We start from the raw sequence: 22,350 nt of genomic DNA, 5'->3' as shown, positions 1-22,350 counted from the left end.
GCAGCTAGGTGGTACAGTGGATAGAGTGCTGGTCCAGGAGTCGGGAAGATGTGAGTTCAAATCCATCCTCAGATACTAGCTGTGAAATCCTGTGAATATTACTTACTCTCTGTTTTCCTCAGTTTTCTCAACTGTAAAGTGAGGATAATATCTCCAGGAGTGTTGTGAGGGTCAAATGAAATATTATTTGTAAATAGTTTGGCACAGTACCTACTAGTACCTAGTACCTTACTAGTACACAGTACCTACTAGTAGGTGCTTATTTCCTTCCTTCCTGTTTTTGACCCTGAACCTCTGAAATTCTGTGTGTCTGTGACCTGGATTATCATTGGTTTTCTTAAAGGTATCTAAAGGAGCTAAAGCTTTCTGTAATTCTCTCTCTAAATATTTTCCCTTTGGAGATTTTATGTTCCCTCACATCCTCAGGTCTATTTAAAACTATTAGTTATAAATAGTTTTCTATTTATAACTCCTGAATTGGATTTCCAATCCTGAACTCCATTTTTGCCTTTCTTAATGTCTGTAAGTTATTTCTTATATGTTCTTCTATCATTTCACTGTTCTTTTCCCTAAAAATGAACATTCAAGAAACCTATAATATTAGGTTTATAATAATATAATATTAGTATTGTTCAAAAACTTCCCAAATTATCCATGTTTGTCAGTAGCACCACTATCTTTATTGTTAGTCAGACTCATAGAGGAGAATGAAAATAACAAAAATGGACCTTCCAAGTCCTTGCAGTTTCTGATCAGAAAAAAATTACCCTAAAATAATCACATAATATTGATAATAATTAGCTACTATTTCTTTATGCGAGTAAAGTTACCGCACCAAAACATTAGTCAGTAATAGGCAAAAACAAAGAAGAAAGTCATGGGAATGGTTTAAAGCAAAGGTTCTTTAATTTTTTTGTGTCAGTCATCCCTTTTGCAATCTGATGAAGGCTATTTCCCCCTCCCCAAATGTATGTAGAATTTTGCACATAACATATAGAGAGGGAACTATAGATATATAATATATTATATCTAACACTGATATATAATATATTATATATCTATAGTTGTATACATAGAATTATAAAAGAAGTTATATTGAAATAGTTATTAAAATGTTGGGATCTCACTCCCAATTCTGGACGTGTCTTACCTTATTCCCGGTCTTCGGATGTCTTCAGCTTCTTGTCTCCAAGAAGAGCTTACCCCCACAGAACACCCAGGACACGGAAAGTATGATGCGAAGCTGTTTATTCGGTTACATCTTAACAGCACGGCAAGCAAACAGAAACTGGAACTAACTGAACTTCCCCTATCTCCCCTATATATAAGCCGTGAGGGGGCAAGCCTTGTGGGGGCCAATCATGTTCTTTCCCGAGTACGTCGTAAGAGACAAAAGGAGCAAAGTCCTTCCCGGAAGTCCTTTAGGCACTGCCACGTAGAGTATTGCTCTCGCATCACTGTGCCCGAGACTTCCTTGTTCCTGGTTCGATAACCCCCAGGCAAAGCTGTCCCAACAACGTCCCTTAGAAAGCCACATGCACCCCCTCCGGCTGCCACCTTGTCACATGTCATGTGAGAGCCAATAGTGCACTTTCCCAAGTGCAGGGCAAAGGAGTATGTGTTAAGAGGAGTCCATGTTTATGGGGCACGCACAATGCCACATCGGCCTTTCCCAACCCATAAGAGTCAGCCCCGCCAATGCCATGCCGGCCTTTATGGCTCGGCAGAGTCAGCCTCCACATCTCCAAGCCCCTGCTCCTCAGAGGTCACGTCACTCCCTCCAACATCTTGTAACTGCCGCAGTGTCTCTCACACTCGCGACTCTATCATTAAAATATTTTTAAAAACAAATTCACAGATCCTAGATTAAAACCCCAAGATTTAAAGGAGTCAATATCAAGGTCATCAGAACCACCATTTCCTTCTTTATATAGCAATTTTTTAAAAGTTAAAAAACACTACTTGTATTCAGCATAAGTAAGAGGAATGACCCCCACAACACCTAAAAGCTGTAGGATCGGGCTCAAGTTATGAAGACACATTGCTTTAATGAGTCAAAAGCTTCAATACTTGATTTATCTGTGTGAGAATACTGACATGGGAGATGAAAAATTGCCTGTCATGTAGGTTGAGGTCTCAGAAACATTTTGAAGAATGTGTCTTAATTTCTTAGTATGTTGGTTAGTTGGTTGGTGTCCTGCAGAGATTTAATATCCCATTTACTAGTTTTAATAGCTTTTTCATCAGCTAGTATCACCTTAATGAGAAGAAGAAGAAACTAGATTTTGTCCAGATTAAAAACTGTAAATCTACCTAGAAAACATTTTTGTTTCTTAGCAGCTATTTTGTGCTAACTTTATGAGAAAGGCAGTGCCACCCCTTTGTGAATGATTTCATATCTGACTTTTCTTCAAGTTCTCAACAGAAGAAAGCTATCAAAGGTAATAGAGGCATTTGTTTCTTATTAATTGTATCAACAATGCAGTATTCACAATGCCTACAGTAACTATAAATATGCTGATATGGTTATTAATCACAAAATGTAACAGGCTTTCTACATGGGGGCATAGCTAGAACATTTATTCAGATACCACAACTGAATTCCAAAACCAGAAAGTCAAAGCCATCACAGTAGCCACAGAGTTGGCACAAGTAGTTAATGCCCACATTCTCAAGCCTTCAAAACAGAACAGGCTACCTCAGGCAAAAAGCCTCCTCTCCTCACTCACAGTAACTGCTCAGCCTCCATGCAGCTTGCTCCCAGCAGGTCCGGCCCCACACAATTCCCATCCCTAGCAGTCTTCAGCAAGAGTCCTTAGCAGAAATTCTGGCTGGCTCAAAAAAAAGCAGTTTATACTGCTGTTTCCAGTCACCATGCTGGCTCCAGCTCCTTCCTGCATCACCCCTTCCTGCTACGTCAGAAGGTTCAAGGGGCATGGAAGATCTTCAAATCCCATTACCATTACATTAATCAAATGTAGCAATGAAGCAATGTAAAGATTATAAAAATAATATATATTAACTATGCAACTAATACTCTATAACAGTAAAGTTTACTTTTATTTTACAGCCTTTTATAATGCATTTTGCCCTGCATTTTGTAAAGGCATGAAACAGAGTTTTAATGCAACTTAAAATGTATTTGACAAAAGCACTAGCTTTTCTTCCACCTCTTAATTATATTAATTATATATAAAGGCCTCTTGTAATTTTTAATCCCAGAATCTTGCCTGATTTTACAGAACTTATCTTTCTCTATTTCAAAACAAATATTAATAAAGTGAAAACATAGCATGATAATAATAGGGGGATAGGGACTAGACGTGTGATTTCAGTGTTATAGGAAAATCTCAGCTGAGGAAAACTCCCCCTGCCAAAAAAAAGATTGTCCCCTTTTCTACAATTTATAGCCTTAGAGAATTGTCCAGAGCACTACAATGTTAAATATTTTTCTAGGGTCACAAAACCTATTTGTGTCAGAAGCCGAAGGGACTTGAACCTAAGATTAGCCCTCTATCCCCTAACCCATGCGATCTCTCTTTGATAACAGTAGCTAACATTTATATAGCACTTTAGAAGGACTTCACATACATTATTTTATTTCAGCTTCATAACAATCCTATGAAGTAGGTACTACAACTATTATTATTCTTATTTTACAGATGAGGAAACTGAGGCTTAGAGAGGCTTCAGTGACTTGCATATGGTCACACAGCTAGTAAGTATTGGAGGTGAGATTAGAAAATAGGTCTTCTTGACTCCAATGTTCAACACTTCATTCATTAGGCCAAAAGTGAATTTAAATAAGATATTCACTAAACAAATATTAAGAACTTCCCATATGCAAATTACTAGATATACAGAACTTTTAAAGGGGTTTAGTCACTTGCCCTTAAAGGGCTTAATATTCTTTGGGGAGCGTAAGGATGGATGTAACACCCCAACACAATATTCACAGCACCAATAGTAATTATGAATATGCCAGCATAGTTTTGAATCACAAAATATAATAGACTCTCCATATAGAAGACAGAAGCAAAACATTCAGACACCAGAAAGCCAAGTCCCAACACCAGAAAACTGAATTTGTCATAGCAACAAAGAAATCTATATACAATAACACTTCAGAGAGCAACACCATCCCAAAGCCTTCCCACCAACACTCACAAGCCTAGGTGTCTCCTTGCCTATATCTTCTCTCTCCCCCAGCTCTAACTGCTCTGACTCTTAGCTTCCTCTCAGCTCTGCTACACCCTTCAGCAAACTCCTCCATCCATGGACTCCTTGTGATTACATTTGGCCTATTAAGGGTCAGGGAAGATCTTAAAATTCACTTAGGCCTATTAAAGGGCAGGGGAGATCTTCAAATTACCATTACATTGAACCCAAGATCTTTCATGTCCCTTACATAGGTCAATGGGACTTTAGGGGTAACTGGTGTCAACAGAATTTTACAACAGTGGAACAAGGATAAGAGAAAATAAACACATAAAACAATATCTTAGGATGGGGCTTGAGCACAATCACCCATCATTTGCCCCCTCGAATGAATGAGCCCAAAATTGTGGGTTAAGAGGCGAAGGTCTCTTTTGCCATAGCTACTTCCTGCTGAAATTAAGCATAGAGCTGTCCCATTCAAGAGGTCATTTCCTTAGCTGGAGTGCAGAGCTTGGTTGGCTCAAGGTACAGGGGTGACATATCACAGTCGTGGACAGGGGTTGACATTCGACTTAAGTGATCAGGCATCTGCATGCAGGTGCAGGGTATTAAGCCTGTGGAATCAAATCTGGCAAACAAGTTTAATAGACAAAAAACAAAAGAGGAACAAGGTGACAGTAACCAGAAGTAGGGTAGATATAGAATCAGTCATGCTTCTGGAGTTCATGAACCCACTATCATAGCCTTATTCATTATTTTTTACCGTTTTCTAATTTGCAGTTTGGGGGTCATTTTGGCTAGAGATATGCTTTCTTTAATCTGAGCTTGGGCCTGGCCAATTTCCTATTTTCCCTGAAGATGTGATGAACTTGGATACAAAGATTCAAAAGGATGTATAGGGGCAGTTCTTACTTCCCTATTCCATCTAATATTAAGCACCTTTTCTCAGTATATTTTAGTTCATTAATTGGAATACTATCTATTCTTCTAAAATCTATCCCTGCTCTCAGTAGAGCAGTAAGCAATTCTTTTCTTGTCAATCTATTCTGACTTTGAATCTACTGGGTATTTGCTCTTCTCTCCTGAGGAAATTTATCTTTATCCCATTCCCCTAAGTCAATTAACTGTGAAATCTTATCCAGCATATCCAAAAGAGGGTTCCCTTTCTCCCCAATTAGTAGAGTCGGAATTAGATGCTTATAAACAGGAGCCATCTTCACTATGTTATTTCTATGAGAAATTGCTAAGGGTATAATAAGTATCAGCGTCTCTGACTATGCTAGCTATCTTCATTACCTCCTCCTTTAACTTTCTCATACAGTCCCTAAGTGAATACCAGGGTCTATCCCCACTAGGCCACATAGAGTCAGTAGCATATTGGCTATTGCATCCATCTGCTGCTAAAGCTAACAGATTGGTTATATTGTTACCTACTAGCATATGACGATCCCTAACATCCTGCTGTACAAAAGGAATCTGACTAATACCTAAAAATTTCAAGCAATCCATGTTATCTACCAATACTTCGCCAGTCCCTTTATCACTGATTCTCACCATCCAAGACAATAATGATTCATCCATCTTTTGGGTGAATCAACTTAATATTATCAGTGACCTCCTACTGAGTGAAATCCTCAGTTACATCCCTGAAGACTGTGTTTCCCCTCAGTTCTCCTGCTTTCTTCTCAGTATGGGATGAACTTCTGCCTGAGAAACCTCATCTGTTAGATGTTTTCTTTTGTTTCATTTTCCTCCCACACATTCTCCTGGCAGTCATCGTCATCAGGGCAACTGGACTTAGCCTGTGCAAAAACTGCATTACCTTCCTTTTGCTAGTTTTTTGCTTCTTTTTGAGAGCACAGCAGCCTTTTCTTCTACCACATGAGACTTTCCAGCTTGCTCTTCTAAAGGAGAGCTGAACACTGTGGCACAGAAGGATTCTCATGCAAACTAGCTAATTCCCTTTCCATCTGAGCTTTCTCTTGAAGCAGTTTGTCTCTGCTTTTACACATAAGGTGATAACTTGTTAGCAAAACCCAGCTTCTCCTACGCGCCCCTGCCAGTTCTTTCCCAGGTTTTGTTGGTATTCCTGCAAACATCTTTCTGAATCTCTAGGTTCTCCCTTCTATAGTCTTAATTCCCAGTTTTCACAGGATCCAGTGCTCTTAGCCCATTCCGTTGTTAGGGAGGAATGAGGTAAATTCTCCCATTCTAGGATATTCATTTCTTACTCTAAAGTCCTTCTGCCTACAAATAGAGATCTGATACCTTGTGATCCCATCCTCATTGCCAAATGTAGTACCAGCATGATATTCACAGCACCAATGGCACCTATGAATATACCGGCATAGTTCTGAATCACAAAATATAACAGACTCTCCATATAGAAGACAGAAGCAAAACATTTATTTGGACACCAGAAAGCCAAATGCCCACATCAGAAAACCAAATTCATCATAGAAACAAAGAAATCTATACACAATAATGCTGTAGAGAGCAAAACCATCCCAAAGCTTTCCCACAAACACTCACAATCCTAGCTGTCTTCTGATGTGTGCCCTCTCTCCCCCACCTCTAACTGCTCTGACTCCCAGCTGTAGCACCAATGCAATATTTACAGCACCTACAATCATGATAAAGACCATGACTATAAGTATCACATGATATTCGATTGTATAATATATCAAACTCTCCGTATAGAGGACATAACTGAAACATTTATTTTGACACCAGTAAACCCAATCCCAAAATCAGTAAGCCAGTTCCATCATAGTACCAAAGATATTAAGAAACCATAATAACACTGATAGCCACAGCATCCTTTAGCCTTCCCACAAACCAAGATCAATATTTACTCACAAACCTCTCTATCTCCTTGCCTCAACCTCCTTTCTCTCCCAACGTCTCTCTGGCTCTGATTCCCAGCTTCTTGTGGACTCTGCTTCCCTTCAGAAAATTCCTCCCACCACAGGCTCCATGTGACTACATTCAGCCTATCAGGCGTCAGAATTTATCTTCACAGCAGGGAAGCTTCCTGTGGGCTCTGCTCCACCCTTTAGCAAATTCCCTCCATCTTAGGCTCCATGTGATTACATTCAGCCTATTAGGGGGCATAACTTATTTTCAAAGCAGGGGAGTTCTTCAAATTCCCCCCTAGATGTATTAAGGGTCAGGGAAGATCTTCAAATTCCCATTACCATTACAGTGGAATAGTATTGTACCTTCCTCACCCTCCACTTTTCAACTTTCTTTTGTGTTTTTTTTTTCTTTCCCCCAATCATATTATAAGTTCCATGAGGACAGGGACTGTCTTTATTCATATTTGTATCTCCAGTGCTTTTCACAGTACCTAGCACATAGTAGGAACCTCATAAATGTTTGGAAGAAATTCAGGGGTAAAATTAGGGCTAATTATATAAACTTAAGAGTCATCTATATAGAGATGATTATTCAACCCATGGGACAATTACTTAATTCATGAGATTACTAATAGAGTATGTAGACAGAAATGAAGAAGGGATGTAGGACAAAACTTTGGAGGACTTCCACATTTAAGGAACAGAAGAGGTTGAATCAGAGAAGTAAACAGAGTGGTCAGACATGTGGGAGAACCAAAGGAGAATAATGTCATGGAAGCACAAGGAGACAAAAGGGATATTTATAGTATCATACCTTTCCAAAAGGATAAAGACTGAAAAAGACCATCAGATTTATCAATTAAAAGACCTTTTGAGACCTTGGAGAGAGCACTTTTAGTGGTAATAGGGTCAGAAGTTAGATAGCAAGGAAGAGATTGAATAATAGATGATAAAAAGTACAAGTAGCCAGTGTAGACTTTTTAAGAGTTTAGTTAGGAATGAGAAAAGAGATAATGTAGGTTAGCTTAAATAAGATTGGCTGGATAAAGGAAAGTGTGTTTTGTTTTTTTGTTTGTTTTTTAAAGAATTAGGGAGAACTAAATATATTTGTTGAGTGGGGTTATTGATTAGATTTTAGCATCATAATTAATAAGCCTTTGTTACTTCAGATATCCTAGACAGGACTCTCTTACCTATAAACTTCAAGTGCTTTCAGTTCTGATAAGTACTTATACATTGCCAAGAAACACATAATAGAATTCAATTTGTCCTTGTTTATCATCTGAAAATGTTATTTACCTCTATGTTACTAAGAGAATGAATTCTGAATTCAGTAAATATCTTAAAATACTATTCATTTTAGCAACTGTTATGCAGCTACTTATGATGCTGGATTTCATTTCAAGTCAACCCAGGCAATAAGCCAGTCTTGATGCGCTTTGGTAATGCCAAGCAAGAATCACAGAGACAAGGGCAACTAGGTGGCGCAGTGAATAGAGCACTGGCCCTGAAGTCAGAAGGACCTGAGTTCAAATGTGGCCTCAGACACTTAACACTTACTAGCCTTGTGACCTTGGGCAAGTCACTTAATCCCAATTGCCCTCCAAAAAAAAAAAGAATCACAGAGATGTTTTAAAAGGTCATTGGCGCTCATAGCAAAGGTCCTGCTCCTATTCTCTCCCCCCCCAACACACACACACTGGCTTTGCCAGTATGAATGGATTTAATTCAGTCATATTTAGTCATTACAGCTATAAAATCTAAATAGTTGTATAAATTGTTATTAGGTTATAATTTTGACCTGAGAGAGAGAGAGAGAGTGTACCACCATTGTGGTGTTAATGGAAAGACATGTAGATTGTAAGTAAAAATACTAAAATTCTAGTCCTGGCTCAGCTACTAACTCTGTTACCTTGGGAAAGTTCCTTAAATTTTTTCAGTTTTATTCATGTTATCTTTAGAATGAGGGAATTGTATTACTTATCGCTAGTTTCCTTTAACTCTAGAACTCCATGATATATTCGTTTGTGTTCTTTCATTCTTTCCCTTTCTATCTCTCTCTTTTTCTCTAACCCTCTTTCTCTCTCTGCCTCCCTTTTTTGTTTTCTCCTTCCCTCTCCCAGCCTCTGAATTTTCCCATCCATTTCAGCAGCCCTGATCCCTGTTGTTTGCCTGAGACAACTGGCCCATCCCAGTCTGCCTAGATATTCAATAATCCTTTTAACTATATGTTCACTGTGGTCCTCTGACCCACCCCAGGACACTTAACTCCTTTCATTATCTGAACCTGGACCACTGCCAGGCAATTTACCACTCCTTAATGCCATCCTGGTCTTCATACTGTCTTCTTGTATATAAGTTCCAATCTTACCCCCATTAAATTATGCAAATTCACTTAGAATCTCATGGTTCTATTGCCATCACAATAAACTTAATACTTTGACTGGAAGGCTTCAGTGGTCAAATTCTTTCAAGGCAGACCCCTTGCATTTCAGGGTTCCCAGTAGCCCAAACCACAACAAAGCCAATTTTGCTTCTAGCAACATAAATAAATGAGGGGAGGAGCTTCCGATTTTAGCTGTAGTGTTGGACCAACCTTACCAATTTTCAGATACCCACATAGTTTGGCTTGAAGAGTCAATTTAGGCTTTCCTCCTGTCCAAACGTATCAACCTACCTCTTGTCAGTCTACCCTAATATCTTCATTTGTTTTAGTCTTAGCTTTTTAAGCTTGTTAAAATGCAGAGTCACCAGCAATAGCTCTGAAACTTAGACTGGGCCTAGAAATCTTGCAGGAAGTTTATTGAGATTTTCTCTTTTATTGTTCAGTCTTCATGACCCCATGGACCATAACATGTCAGGCCCTTCTATCCTCCACTATCTGCCAAAGTCTGTCCAAGCTCATGTTCATTGCTTCCATGACACAGCCCATCTCATCCTCTGTCATCCCCTTCTCTTTTTGCCTTCACTCTTTCCCAACATCCGGGTCTTTTCTAAAGTGTTATTTCTTCTCATTATGTGACCAAGTAGTTAAGCTTTAGCTTCAGTATTTCACCTTCCGAATGAATATTCTGAATTAAGTTCTTTAATATTGATTGATTTGATCTCCCTGCTGCCCAAGGGGACCCTTAAAAGTATGCTCCAACACCACAGTTCTAAAGCATTGATTCTTCAGTGCTCAGCTTTCCTTGTAGTCCAGCTCTTATAGTCATACACTGGAAAAACCATAGCTTTGACTATATGGACCTTTGTTAACAAGGTGATAGCTCTACTTTTTAGTATGCTCCCCATATTTGCCATAGCTCTTCTTTCCAAGGAACAAGAATCTTTTAATTTCATGGCTGCAGTCACTGTCTACAATAACTTTTGAGTCCAAAAATATAAAATCTAACATTGTTTCCATTTCTTCCCCCTCTGTTAGCCAAGAAGTAATAGGACCAGTTGTTGTCATCTTAGTTTTTTTTGATGTTGATATTCAAGCCAGCTTTTATGCTTTCTTCTTTTACCCTTTTCAAGAGACTTCTTAATTTTTACTTTCTGCCATCAGAGTGGTATAATCTGCATATCTGAGATTATTGATATGTCTCCTGGCATCCTTAATTCCAGATTTTGATTCATCCAGCCTGGCATTTCACATAATGTACTCTGTATGTAAGTTAAGTAAATAAGGTGACAATATACAGCTTTGCAATACTCTTTTTCCAATCTTAAACCAATTAGTTATTCCATGTTCAGTTCTAACTGTTACTTCTTGACACACATATGGGTTCCTCGGGAGACAAGAAAGATGATCTGGTACCCTCATCTCTTTGAGGACTTACCACATTTTGTTGTGATCCATACAATCTAGTCAATGCAGCAAAAGTGAATGTTTAATTTTTTTTTTCCTGGAACCCTTTGCTTTCTCCATGATTCAGTGAATGTTGGCAATTTGGTTTCTAGTTCCTCTGCCTCTTTGTAAACAAAACTGCTCTTTTGGTAATTCTTTCTTCACACATTACCAAAGCCTAGTTTACATAACCTAGTTTAATCATAACCTTGCTGATATATGAAGCGAGTGCAATTGGCAAATTAAGGTACATCATATCATCATCATCATTACATCTTACATTTATGTGTCCCTTTAGGTTGACAAAGTATGTCTAATATATTAATTTCATTTGATCCTCACAAGAACTCTGTGTCTCAGGTGCCATTATTATTATCCCTATTTTACAGACATGGAAACTGACACAGAGATTTAATGAATTTCTAATCACATAATGTACTTCAAACACATAAGTGTTTGAAGCCTATTGGAATCCAGGGCTTCTTAATTCTAGTTCAGTTCTGCCTCAATAGTCCCTAAGGAACTTCCTTACGAAAATGAGAGATTCTTATGAGACCTATGTGAAGATTTGAATATGATTTGTACTCCAAAACAGAAAAGATCAATGTGTTGCCCTGGAGCTCCTTTTATATAAATAGGATCGAAAATAGGGTGCAAAGTTTAGCTAGGGACCAAGGTACATCCCTGAACCTACTTTAGTGTTAACCTAGACTCTGGGAAGATTCTTGACTTCTTAATGAAATCTAAAACATCTAAGCAACCTCTAAGCAATGGACAGTGACAGCCAGCATATATTTATTTTTTGGACCCTGAGAAGAGGGGATATGTGTATTTGTTGGGGGAGAGTGAGGTAAAAGGGTTCTTATTAACACTTTACAGCAAGGAATATAACTAAATAAAAATAAGACATGAAACGTAACTGTTCACATTTCTTTTTTATATGTTCATTATTTAAAACTGTTCAGATTTCCATGTCTCCTTCATGAATATGTTTGATGATTAAAAGTATTAGAGTAGCCCAAGAAGAGAGGACTCATCACTGCTACCAGAAGATAACTAATCACTCCTAAACTGCTTGTTAGATTTAGAAAAAGGACAAACAAGGAGCTGTAAAAAATTATGGATGCAACCAGTTATATTTTTATTTTGCCCTTTTGTTTCAATCAGTAATCAATAGCATCGGACATCTCCAGCCAGCTTTTCTGAAAACCAAGATAAGAATTCCTTTTCTGAAATGAACTTAGGGACAAAGAATTTAGGTCTAAGGTGATATTTAATGCATTTTTTTCCTTAACTGTTTAACTGTTAATTGAAATATTAGACCAGTGAATATGGTTGTGGCTCACTTTTAAAAAAAAATCTATGAATTGTGAAATTTTCCAAAAGTTTATATTTAAAATATGGAGAATGTTTTAAAATAGGTGAATAATTTGCTTTTTAAAAATTATTAGAACAATTGTCTCATTTCTTGTAAAGCCATTCTTAGTAAGCACATAGTAAGATTTTATGTTAGCTTTATACTGACATTAGGAAGTTGTTAACATTATAGCAATAAAAAAATATTGATTTCCAACTAATATAACTTGTCAAATTTGGCTGCTGGTTTTCCATTGAAAATTTGTCTTAAGGGGGCAGCTAGGTGGTGCAGTGAGTAAAGCGCCGGCCCCCGAGTCAGGAGGACCCGAGTTCGGTTCTGGCGTCAGACACTTAACACCCACACAAAAAAACTAGCCGTGTTACCTTGGGCAAGTTACTTAACCCCAATTGCCGTCCAAAAGGCAGAAAAAAAAGAAAAGAAAATGTCTTTAAAAAAAACCTTCAAGCTTAAAAGGAAAAAGTATTAATTACTAGAATGTCTAGATGAATCAGAGTACTTTAATGGCCTGTCATATAGTAGCCACATCGTTGTGTTTATGGAGATTGAGATTCTACATGATAATTTATATTATTTTAAATCTCTAAAGAAAACTTCATGGCAGTAGTTACAAAGGAATATGATTTAAAGTGAAGTCACTAATACAATTAGGAAATACCAAGGGCACTGGCAGCACAGGCCTTACAAAGGACATACTTAGCAAAGTATGAAATCAGCTAAGAAAACTTATAATTTATTCATTCAATTAGTCAGCAAATATTTACTGAGCATCTAGGATGTCTGAGGCCCTTTGTGATACTAGGTACCATGAGGAATACTGTGAAGAATGTTAATCCAGAAAGATGCCTGTAAAAGAGTTTCTTTCCTTTACCATTTATAACCTTAGACTATCTAGTCTCATATATATAGTAAAATACTATACTAATACTAGTTAGTATGTCATGGATTTATAAATAATAGAGATAAAATTAACTTTCAAAATATATCACCTTTATGCAACAAAAGCCTGCTACAGTATAATTAACCTAAGAGATGTTTATTACTTCTGGCCCTCAACATTCATGTTAGGAAGGGATTACACTGCATTGTTGTTGTGGTGGTGTTGTTTTCCAATAAGACCTTGTATTTCTATGTACTTTTAAAATGTTTTGGAAATCACTAGCACTTGCTGCTACTCAATAGTAGTTGTGACATAAATAACCCAATACAATAGTCTTATGTCAGTAAATCAACAAGCATTGACTAATCAGCAGTGTGCCAGGCACTGTGATAAATGCTGGTGATACAAAGAAAAAGCAAAAACCAGTCCTTGCTCTCAAGAAGTTCAAAGTCTAATGGGAAAAACCACTTGAAAACAGCCTTGTACAAAAATGATCAATATAAACCACAGATAATCAAGAGGGAAGGGACTAATGTTCAAGAGGATTGGAAAAGGACTTCTTTAGAAGGTGGGATTTAAGCTGGGACTTAAAAGGAAGCCAGGGAGGGCAAGAGACAGAGGTGAGAAGGGAGAGAATTCCAGGCAAGGGGAACTGCCAGGGAAAATGCGCAGTGTTTGGAGATGGAGCACCTTGCGCACCATATAAATATAAGGTACTGTGTGAGAAATAGGGAAGAGGCCAATATCGCAGGGTCAGAGAGTACTTGGGGGCAGAATAGCAGTAATCTAAACAGAAGATGTTGGCACACTGAAAAGCTCTCAAATAAATGTCCTAAATGGTGGTCACTGGATTAGAAAAAAAAAATTGTGGGGTGAGGATTGTGGTAGAAGTACAAGCAGAATGACCAGATAAACTTAAGGCCTTCAAATATCCCTTCTCCTTTCAACAATTGAATGCCAAGGCAGTCCTTAGAGATTCCTGATCCAGATGACTTAAAGATTCGGATCCTAAGCAAAGCGACAAACCTAATCTACCCTGGAAAGATGAACCAGTTCCTAAAACAAGTCCTGATCCAGGGAAGGGAATGGGAAGAGCCTAAAATTTGTAATAATGTAAAACATATTTACCATTGTCTAGTGTAAATAGAGATCCTTATAGCAGCTGAGAAATCATTCTGCCTCCTGGAGAATCCCTCAGATGCCCTAGGATCCATTTTAACTGAAATCCTTGTCCTTGGGTGGATGAGGAAGGAACATTCTGCAACACTAGCCATGTCATCAGATCTTTAACTATTACAGCTTCTTTAAGATGGTTTAGGTCATGAGGACTAGTGAAGGACCAAGAATTTGAATTTGAGGGAGGAATTCACCCTTCAGATGTGTACCAAACACTGCCTTTTCCACATACCTACTAGAAACTACAAGGGGAGCTAATATATTTGCAAAGGCTATGGACGTCTTCAATTTTTAGTTAGCTTTCTTTTTTTTAAGTTTTATTTTAGACTCAAATACCACAAGTACAGAATAGAGTAAAGGAAAAAAATCATAAACTTAAGTATTGAAATTTAAATACAAAGTAGCAAAAGAAAAAAAAGCAAAATATATAATGATAAATTTTCATTTCAGGAAATCCTATATGATAAATGCTACACGTGTTGAGAACTGTCCATGTTTTTTTTTCTTTCTTGTAAGTTTTCTTTTGTTCTCTGCTGTGCCTTTTCTATTTTGTTCTTTTTTCACCCTTCCTCCCCCCCCAATTGCCCCCCAGAAGGCTATAATTGTGTATATATGTATATATAGATATACATACACACACATATAGACACATACTTTCCCTGACAAACTCCATTCCTAATCTTTATGCATATCTCCTGTTTCCTTATCCCTCCTGATTCTTCCACTTCACTTCTGTCTGCTACCTTGCCATCCTATTACCCCCTCCAAGGATCCCTCCCCTATCCTTCCATTCCCATAAATCTAAAAACCCTTCTGTAGCCCCCTATAACCTGTTTCCTCACCCTACCCTCTAGAGATCCCTCTCTTGTCCTCTCCCCCCTCTCTGTCCCCTTACCATTTTATTTCTTCTGAATTTAGAAGACTTTTATATTCTTCTATTTATATATGTATTGTTCCCTCTTAAACCCATTCCTGAACTACATTACTAAAACTACTAGCCCTCCTTCTCCATCTAATTTTTCTGTATCGATTCTTCATCTTTTACCTCATTTGTATAAAATAATTGCTTTATTAGCTGTTCCTAAATGGTTTTATTTCTTAAAGTCAGGTCTACCCAATCTTTCTTATGAGCTAGCCAATACTAATGACAATTTTAGCATCCATTTTGCATTTTACATATATAAAAGTAAATGGTCTGTCTTTATTAAATCACTTGTAATCTGTCTTAGGTATGTACCTTATGTTTTTCTTGACTTTTGTAAGTTAGATCTTCTGTTAATTTCAGGTTGTTGTTGTTGTTTTTTTTTAACAAAGTCTTGAAAGTCTGACTTGATCAGATATCCACTTTTTTCATTCAGGATTATATTTAACTTTGCTAGATACAATATTTTTGGCCAGAGCGCAAGTTCTTTTGCTCTTTGATATATATAGTGTTCCAAGACCTGTTATCCTTTAATGTCTCTGGTGCTAGGTCTTATGTGATTCTAATTGTGGCACTGTGATATTTACATTTTTTCTTGTTGCTTTTAATATTTTATCCTTGAACTGAGGGGTGTGGGAATTTGCCTATAATACTCCTATGAGTTTTCCTCACAAGATCTCTTTCAAGTGATTGATGGATTTTTTTCTATTTCTTCTTTCCCCCCTTGTTCTAATGGTTCAGGACAATTTTCTTTAATTATTTCTTGTATTATTGTATCAAGATTCTTTTTCTGGTTACAGCTTTTAGATAGTTATAGTTAATTATAGATTTATATTAAATTATATTAATATATAAATTAAATTATAGATAATAGTCCTATTATTCTTATGTTTTCTTCTCTTGATCTGTTCTCCAGATCAGTTGTTTTACTTATGTTTCACTTTCTCTCCTATTTTTTTCATTTTTCATATTTTGTTTAATTATTTCTTGATTTCTTATAATTTTGCTGTTTTTATCCTGCCCAATTCTAATTTTTAAGGTTCATTTTCTTCCTTAAAATTCTGAATCTCCTTTTTTAATTGGTTGACTTTCTCTTCATAATCTTGGTTTCTTGAATTATTACCTTTTTTTAGTTTTTCCTTCATCTCCATTTGATTTTTAAAGTCTTTTAGAGTTTTTCTACAAATTCTTTTTGGGCAGGTAACCATTTGACATTACTCTTTGGGGCAGAAAAGGGTTTCTTTGCTTCAGTATCCTCCTCTGAAAATGAACCCTGATCTTCTCTATTCCCATAAAACTATGGTTGGATTCTTTCCCCTTTGCCTGTGCATTTTTTTTTTTTGTAGTAATAGTTTATTTTTTGTAATCACCTCTAGCCCTAGCGTAAGGTAGAGTGCCTCTTGTCCCAGATCTTTAGTTCTCCCTTCTATCCTGGAACCAAAGCCAAACCTCCAACCTCCTATAAGTGCCCATATGTCTGTACTCTCCAGGTGTGTGCTGTTCCTTCTTGGCCCCACCACTCTCCGAGGCACAGCTACATCTGGTGTTCCTTGTTAGTGAGTTCCCTTGATCTTCCCTGGCTCAGATACCCAACTCCCCTCACTATCCCTGGGGTAAAAGTTCCTGTGACTGGGGTGCCTTCCAAACCAACTAACCCTAGGACTTGCCACTTGCTGTTTAAGGCTTGCCACTTTTTTTTTTTACTTTTTGGAAGGCAGTTTGAGTTAAGTGACTTGCCCGAGGTCACACGGCTAGTTTTTGTGTTTAGTGTCTGAGGCCAGATTTGAATTCAGGTCCTCCTGACTTCAGGGCCAGTGCTCTATTCACTGCACCACCTAGCCACCCCTATTGCCACTTGTTAACTGTGACCCTAACTTCAAAATGTCTGCTCTTCGCAGAAACCAAACCTGGTCCTAGGATTTTTTATCTGATCTTCTCAAATTGACCTTTGTTGTGCCCCTATTTTTATTTATTTTTACGCACAGTTTGTTTGCCCTAAGGTGCTATTGTATCTCTTTTGTGGGGGGAAATATTGAGAGCTTGGAATTTTCTGACCTACTCCCCCATCTTCCCAGAATCCTTTGGATTTTTAGTTAACTTCCAAAGGGCATTAACACTAAACCATCATTATTTTATTGGAGAATACGTCTTATTGCTTTACTTTCATTCTTTTCTTCTTAGTGTGCCAGAGCTAGTCAGTAAGTACTATATGAATGTTAACTATTATTATCATCATCATCATCATTATTATCATTATTATTTTCTTCTTCTCAAGACAGCTTCTTTTACTTTTGTATATATCTTTAAAAGTGTTCAGTAGGATTTAGAATCAGAAAGACCTTGTTTCACATGCAAACTCAGACACTAACTATATGATCCTGTGCAAGTCACTTAACCTCTCTATACCTCATTTCTTTCATCTGGAAAATGAAAGCCTTGTACTTAATGGCCTCTAAGCACCTTTTAGCATTAAATCTATGATTCTCTGATCCTAGAAAGAAAAGTTTATCTGTAAAATTGGTATCTTTTTTTTTTTGAGAAAGATATTTATCCATTGTGGTCTCTTATGTTGCATTGTCAGTTTCTTTATTGAATTTAAAGCAAATTCTTTATTGTTCTCTATTTTCTTCCTTTTTCACATATATTATGATCATATAATATATTCTGCAATATGGCTGTTAGATTGTTTCTGTGTTTTGTTTCATTTTATGGTCGAGGTTCTATCAGAAAGCTTCTGATTCCTTCTACGTGTCCATTTGTGCATCCATCTATAAGGGCTTTGATGATCTTGTATGCAAAGGTTTGTAGCTCTTTTTCTATTAGCTAATCCCTATTGGCTTCCTTGGTTTCTTACTACTACCACATTTCTCCTCCAAACGGAATTTCTGCCACCAATCCAGCTTAGTCTATGGAAGAGGACACAGACTATTTTTCTCCCTTATCCTGGTTCTTAAAAATGCCATAGGGATAGGGGACAGGCTCTAGACTTAAGATTTCATTAGTATAGATAACTCCCTAAGAAGAAACTCTTCTACCAATGCAGGTCAGCACCTTCTCTTCAACTTTCAGTCTTAGAGAGTTGCTTACAGTTTTACAGGGTTAAATGACTTGCCCAGGATCACACAATCAAGATATGTCAGAAGTAGGACTTGAACCCAGACTTTCCTCCTGGCTCTGAGACCAATTCTCTAACGTCTATGCCATGCTGTCTCACAATAAAAATTCAGGAAATTTTCAACATAGTTAGGAAAAGGCTTCTTACCCCCAGCTTCAAGGGTTTGTTAGTAAATCATATAGGAAGATGAAATTAAAAAATGGAAAATGTTCAAGTTCACAGCTGTTTTAATCAGTTAATCTTGGCTACATATCTAAGTGATGGCCTTACTCTCTCCTAATTCCTCTTTTCCTGTATTGTGAAGTCTCTTCTTCCAAACTATATCCATTGAGTCAGCTATCCTAAGCTCCTTACAGACAAGGTTTGTTTCTTTCATCGTGCTTCTATCTCAGGTGCGTAGCCCAGTTCTTGGTACATAGCAAATACTTAGTAAATACTGGTTGACTGATTGTGCTGAATCTCTCCTAGGTTTCTGTTTTATTTATTCACTTTGGCAAAAACTGATATCTTGGTTCCTTCAAAGCAGTGGTTCTTATTGTATGTGTGTGTGTGTGTGTGTGTGTGTGGTGGACCCCTTTTGCAATTTTGTAAGGCCTATATACCCTTCTCAGAATAATGATTTTAAATAATTGAATAAAATGGTAAATTTTACTTAGTGAAAGTAAAGATGTATTTTTTTCCCCATGAGTTCTCCTAGATTTATTAATTATGAAGCTAGGAAAGTAATGTCTTAACTCAGCTTTCTGTATATAAAAACAAGAGCCTTCCCTGTCTGGCTTCCAAAATTCTGTCCCCTGGGTTTCAGGGCACCTGATCCAGTTTGACCATTGTTTACCTTTCTCCTAGAGTTCTCAGCATTCTAGTCCTGAAAGTTATCTCACTCTTAGCCTTTATCCATCTTCTTTGTCCTGATTTGTTGCTAAAACCAATACTTGGGCATATGACCACAGTTGATTTTGCCCTCCTCTGTCTGATTTCCTAGACTGAACTACCAGTCCCCCTATTGTCTGAGGGCCACATGGCTCAAAACCATAAGGTTAGACCTCATGATCCTATTCCCTGAGCCTGGGATCCTTTTATAGGGTAGAGTTACTACCAAAATGAGTTTCTTTCCTTTTACTATAATTGTATTCCACTGATACTTCTAGCTCATTAGCAGAATTGAGGTGACAAATATACCCTAGAGACAGGAAACTATAGGTTTATTCCTAGCCTAAGTCCCATCCCTAATTTCTCGCTGATGTATATAACTCATACCTTCACTCCACCCTTCCATTACCTCAGCAGAGTGGTTTTACAAGATTTCAGGATCACCTTCAGAAAGTACCTGGAGATACAGAATTTATCAAAAAGATATATCCCCACCACCAGCTGCGTCATAAAACCATTAAAACATTGAAATCAGAGCTAGAAGGGACCTTAAAGATTGTCTACATACCTGCCATACAGTAAGTGGGGCCAGTAAAGATTATGGTTATTCAGGATCCAAAGTATTGATCAAACACACTGCCCTATTCAGGTACAGAATTTGGAGACTTGAGGAAGGGAGAAGGCAGGATCTGTTAAAAAAAAAGGGGGGGGGGAATAAATAATTTGAGAAAAGGAGGCTGGCAATTTGAAAGACTTCTTGAGGTGTTAACAATGAAGATATGCTAGCATTCCACCTATCCATTTATTCCCCTCCCGTAATGGATGAAGGTAAGACACAACTTGATATTTAATTGTTAAAGTTAATTTATAATTATAAAATCCAATACCATTACATAAACAGGCATGTTGTTACATTGCACATAAAATCATGACTTTGTGCAGTGTTCTTTGGATAGTTGACATTATATAATAAGAACTTTAAAATATTACAGATTCTTGAATTACCTTGCTCCTTTGTCCTTTCACTGTTTGTTTTTTGCAAAACCTAAACCTTGTTGCTTCTGCCATCCACCTTTTTTGCACCTACTTGTATGCTGCAGAACTGGTGTATGTCACACAAATGTGTTGAATTCATCATGAATTTATCTAATCTCAACCAGGCCCTTACTGCTTTATAGAAATCTTTTTACTCTGCCTTGATTAATTCTCTATCATAGACCCCAAAATTGCTGTTCCAAACTTTTTCCTCTTCATTATCTTCCTATATACTATGATCTGCCTTCTTTCTCTCAGCAGAGTATCTTGCCTTATATTGTCCTGAAAAAAGAAACCATCGTATAGTTTCTTATATTATCCCTCTTCTTTCTCAGACATGCCTCAAAACTCCTTTTCATCATGTTATTGTTCTCTTTTGCTCTGTCCTCTAACAGTCAGTTTTCCAGTGGACTTCTGGAGGACAGGAACAATTTTAATTTTGGCTTTGTACCTTCAGCACCTGTCACAGTCTTTGGTACATGGCACTTAATTCTTATTGCATCGAATTGACAGGGAAATAGATTTCCAGCAAGGAGGGAGTTTGGGAATACAATGAAATAAGTCAACATTAAGAATTGGATTGATGGGTCTCCAAGTTGGAAATTACCAGAGGAGGCAGAAATGAAAACATGATTAAAACTAGCCATTTCCCTATTTTAAGGGACAACTGTCATGAAGCAAAGTCTGAATTTCAGGCTCTAAGACTTTTTTAGTGCCGGGTTAAAGGATAGGAGTGAGATTAGAAACAGAAGTAATTGTGAAAATGATTTAGAGAGCTTTAAAAGGGAAATTTTTAATAAGTGAGAGTTTTAGTTGGGGAGGAAAATTTTAGTAGGATGTGAGAAGAGGGACAGAAACTAAGGGAAGTATTAGAGTTGATTGAAAAGGTCTAGAGAGAGAGAGAAACAAAAGGCTAAGGATCCAAGGAGAAGGATAAGAAGAAGAAAAGGACATGAGCTGAAGGAGGTAGAGGAGAAAGCAGTTGAAGTAAGACAAGGTAAAAGATAAGCTAAACCTATAAAGATCTTGAAATTTAGAACTATAAAGGACTTTAGAAATGATCTAGGCCAAAGGTTCTTGACTTTTTTTTTCCTGTTATGGACACCTCTGACATTCTGGTGAAGCCTATGTACTCTTTCACCAAATGTTTTCAAATGAATTAAATAAAATACATATTCTTACAATGGAAATAGCTGTGCTGAAATACAGTTATCAAGATTTTTTTTTTAACTATTCTGTGGATACCAGATAAAGAACTAGCAATTTTGGCCAAATTTTCATTTGATGGTTAGAGCAACTATTGCATATTTTTTTCAAAATGTGATATAATAATTATCAGGTAACAGTATAATTTTAAGCACTTAATATGTGTTCTTCTAAACACTTAATATTCATTCTTCTAAACAATAATAAAAAATGAGTCAGATATTGGAGACGGAAAAAAATTCCTTAGAAAATGAGTAGAGGGGAGGAGTCAAGATGGCGGAGTAGAAGCAGGACCTCTGCTGGACTCTGGCTTCCACCTTCCCCAATCCATGTAAAAGGGGACTCTAAACAAACTTTGGAGCTACAGAACCCACAAAATGACACAGAAAAGCTAACCGCCTGCTGAGGACAGCCCGACAGGCCAGCAGGAATCAGCTAGTGCAGCACTCTGGGAGCGGAGCCCAGCCCCATGGCAAGGCTTTAGCCCCAGGGCGGGCCTGACCAGCCACCTAGACAGAGGGACTCCAGATCAGCAGCAGCTGTGGCCTTTCCAGATTTATCAACACATAGATGCAAAGGGCAAAGTCAGAGGTCAGTGGAGTATGGACTTTGGGACCCAATAAGTGGGAATGCGTGGCTTTTGCCCCTGGGGCGAGAAGCTGCTGAGATGCAGGCCCAGCCAGCCAGTGCGACTTAGCAGCTTCAGCTCCTGGCCTGCAGAGTGTAAGGGGACCAAGCAACAATCTGAGGGGTAATTGTTCTTGCTTTAGTCTTCTTGGATCTGGATTGCAGTCTAGGGTGGAGGTCCTGGGGTGTGTGTCCAGCTTGCCAGAGCATGTGGAGACCTCAGAGAGGGAACCCATCTAATACCTCCAGCAGCTGAGAAAACCGCAACATTTGGGATGAAAGCTCCCCTGTCTGGTGGC

General features: G+C 37.7%; 1 protein-coding gene and 1 long non-coding RNA gene across 9 annotated transcripts in view; one reads left to right on the top strand and one right to left on the bottom strand.

Moving 5' to 3' along the window:
* Positions 1–1,320, bottom strand: part of LOC138175067 (uncharacterized) — a 36,926-nt gene extending 35,606 nt beyond the window's left edge. Inside the window, exon 1 of the long non-coding RNA XR_011171863.1 lies at positions 1,151–1,320. This is a non-coding gene — a long non-coding RNA (uncharacterized lncRNA). The remainder of the gene's footprint in view (positions 1–1,150) is intronic.
* SCLT1 (sodium channel and clathrin linker 1) overlaps positions 1–22,350 on the top strand; it is a 286,904-nt gene that overhangs the window by 203,458 nt on the left and 61,096 nt on the right. The gene's annotated exons all lie outside the window — the stretch shown is intronic.

Source organism: Petaurus breviceps, unplaced genomic scaffold, assembly GCF_028583685.1.
Source record: "Petaurus breviceps papuanus isolate PSGF00001 unplaced genomic scaffold, PetGlider_PUasm1.0 76, whole genome shotgun sequence".
Taxonomy (NCBI): domain Eukaryota; kingdom Metazoa; phylum Chordata; class Mammalia; order Diprotodontia; family Petauridae; genus Petaurus; species Petaurus breviceps.
This window is presented reverse-complemented; position numbering and strand designations above follow the sequence as displayed.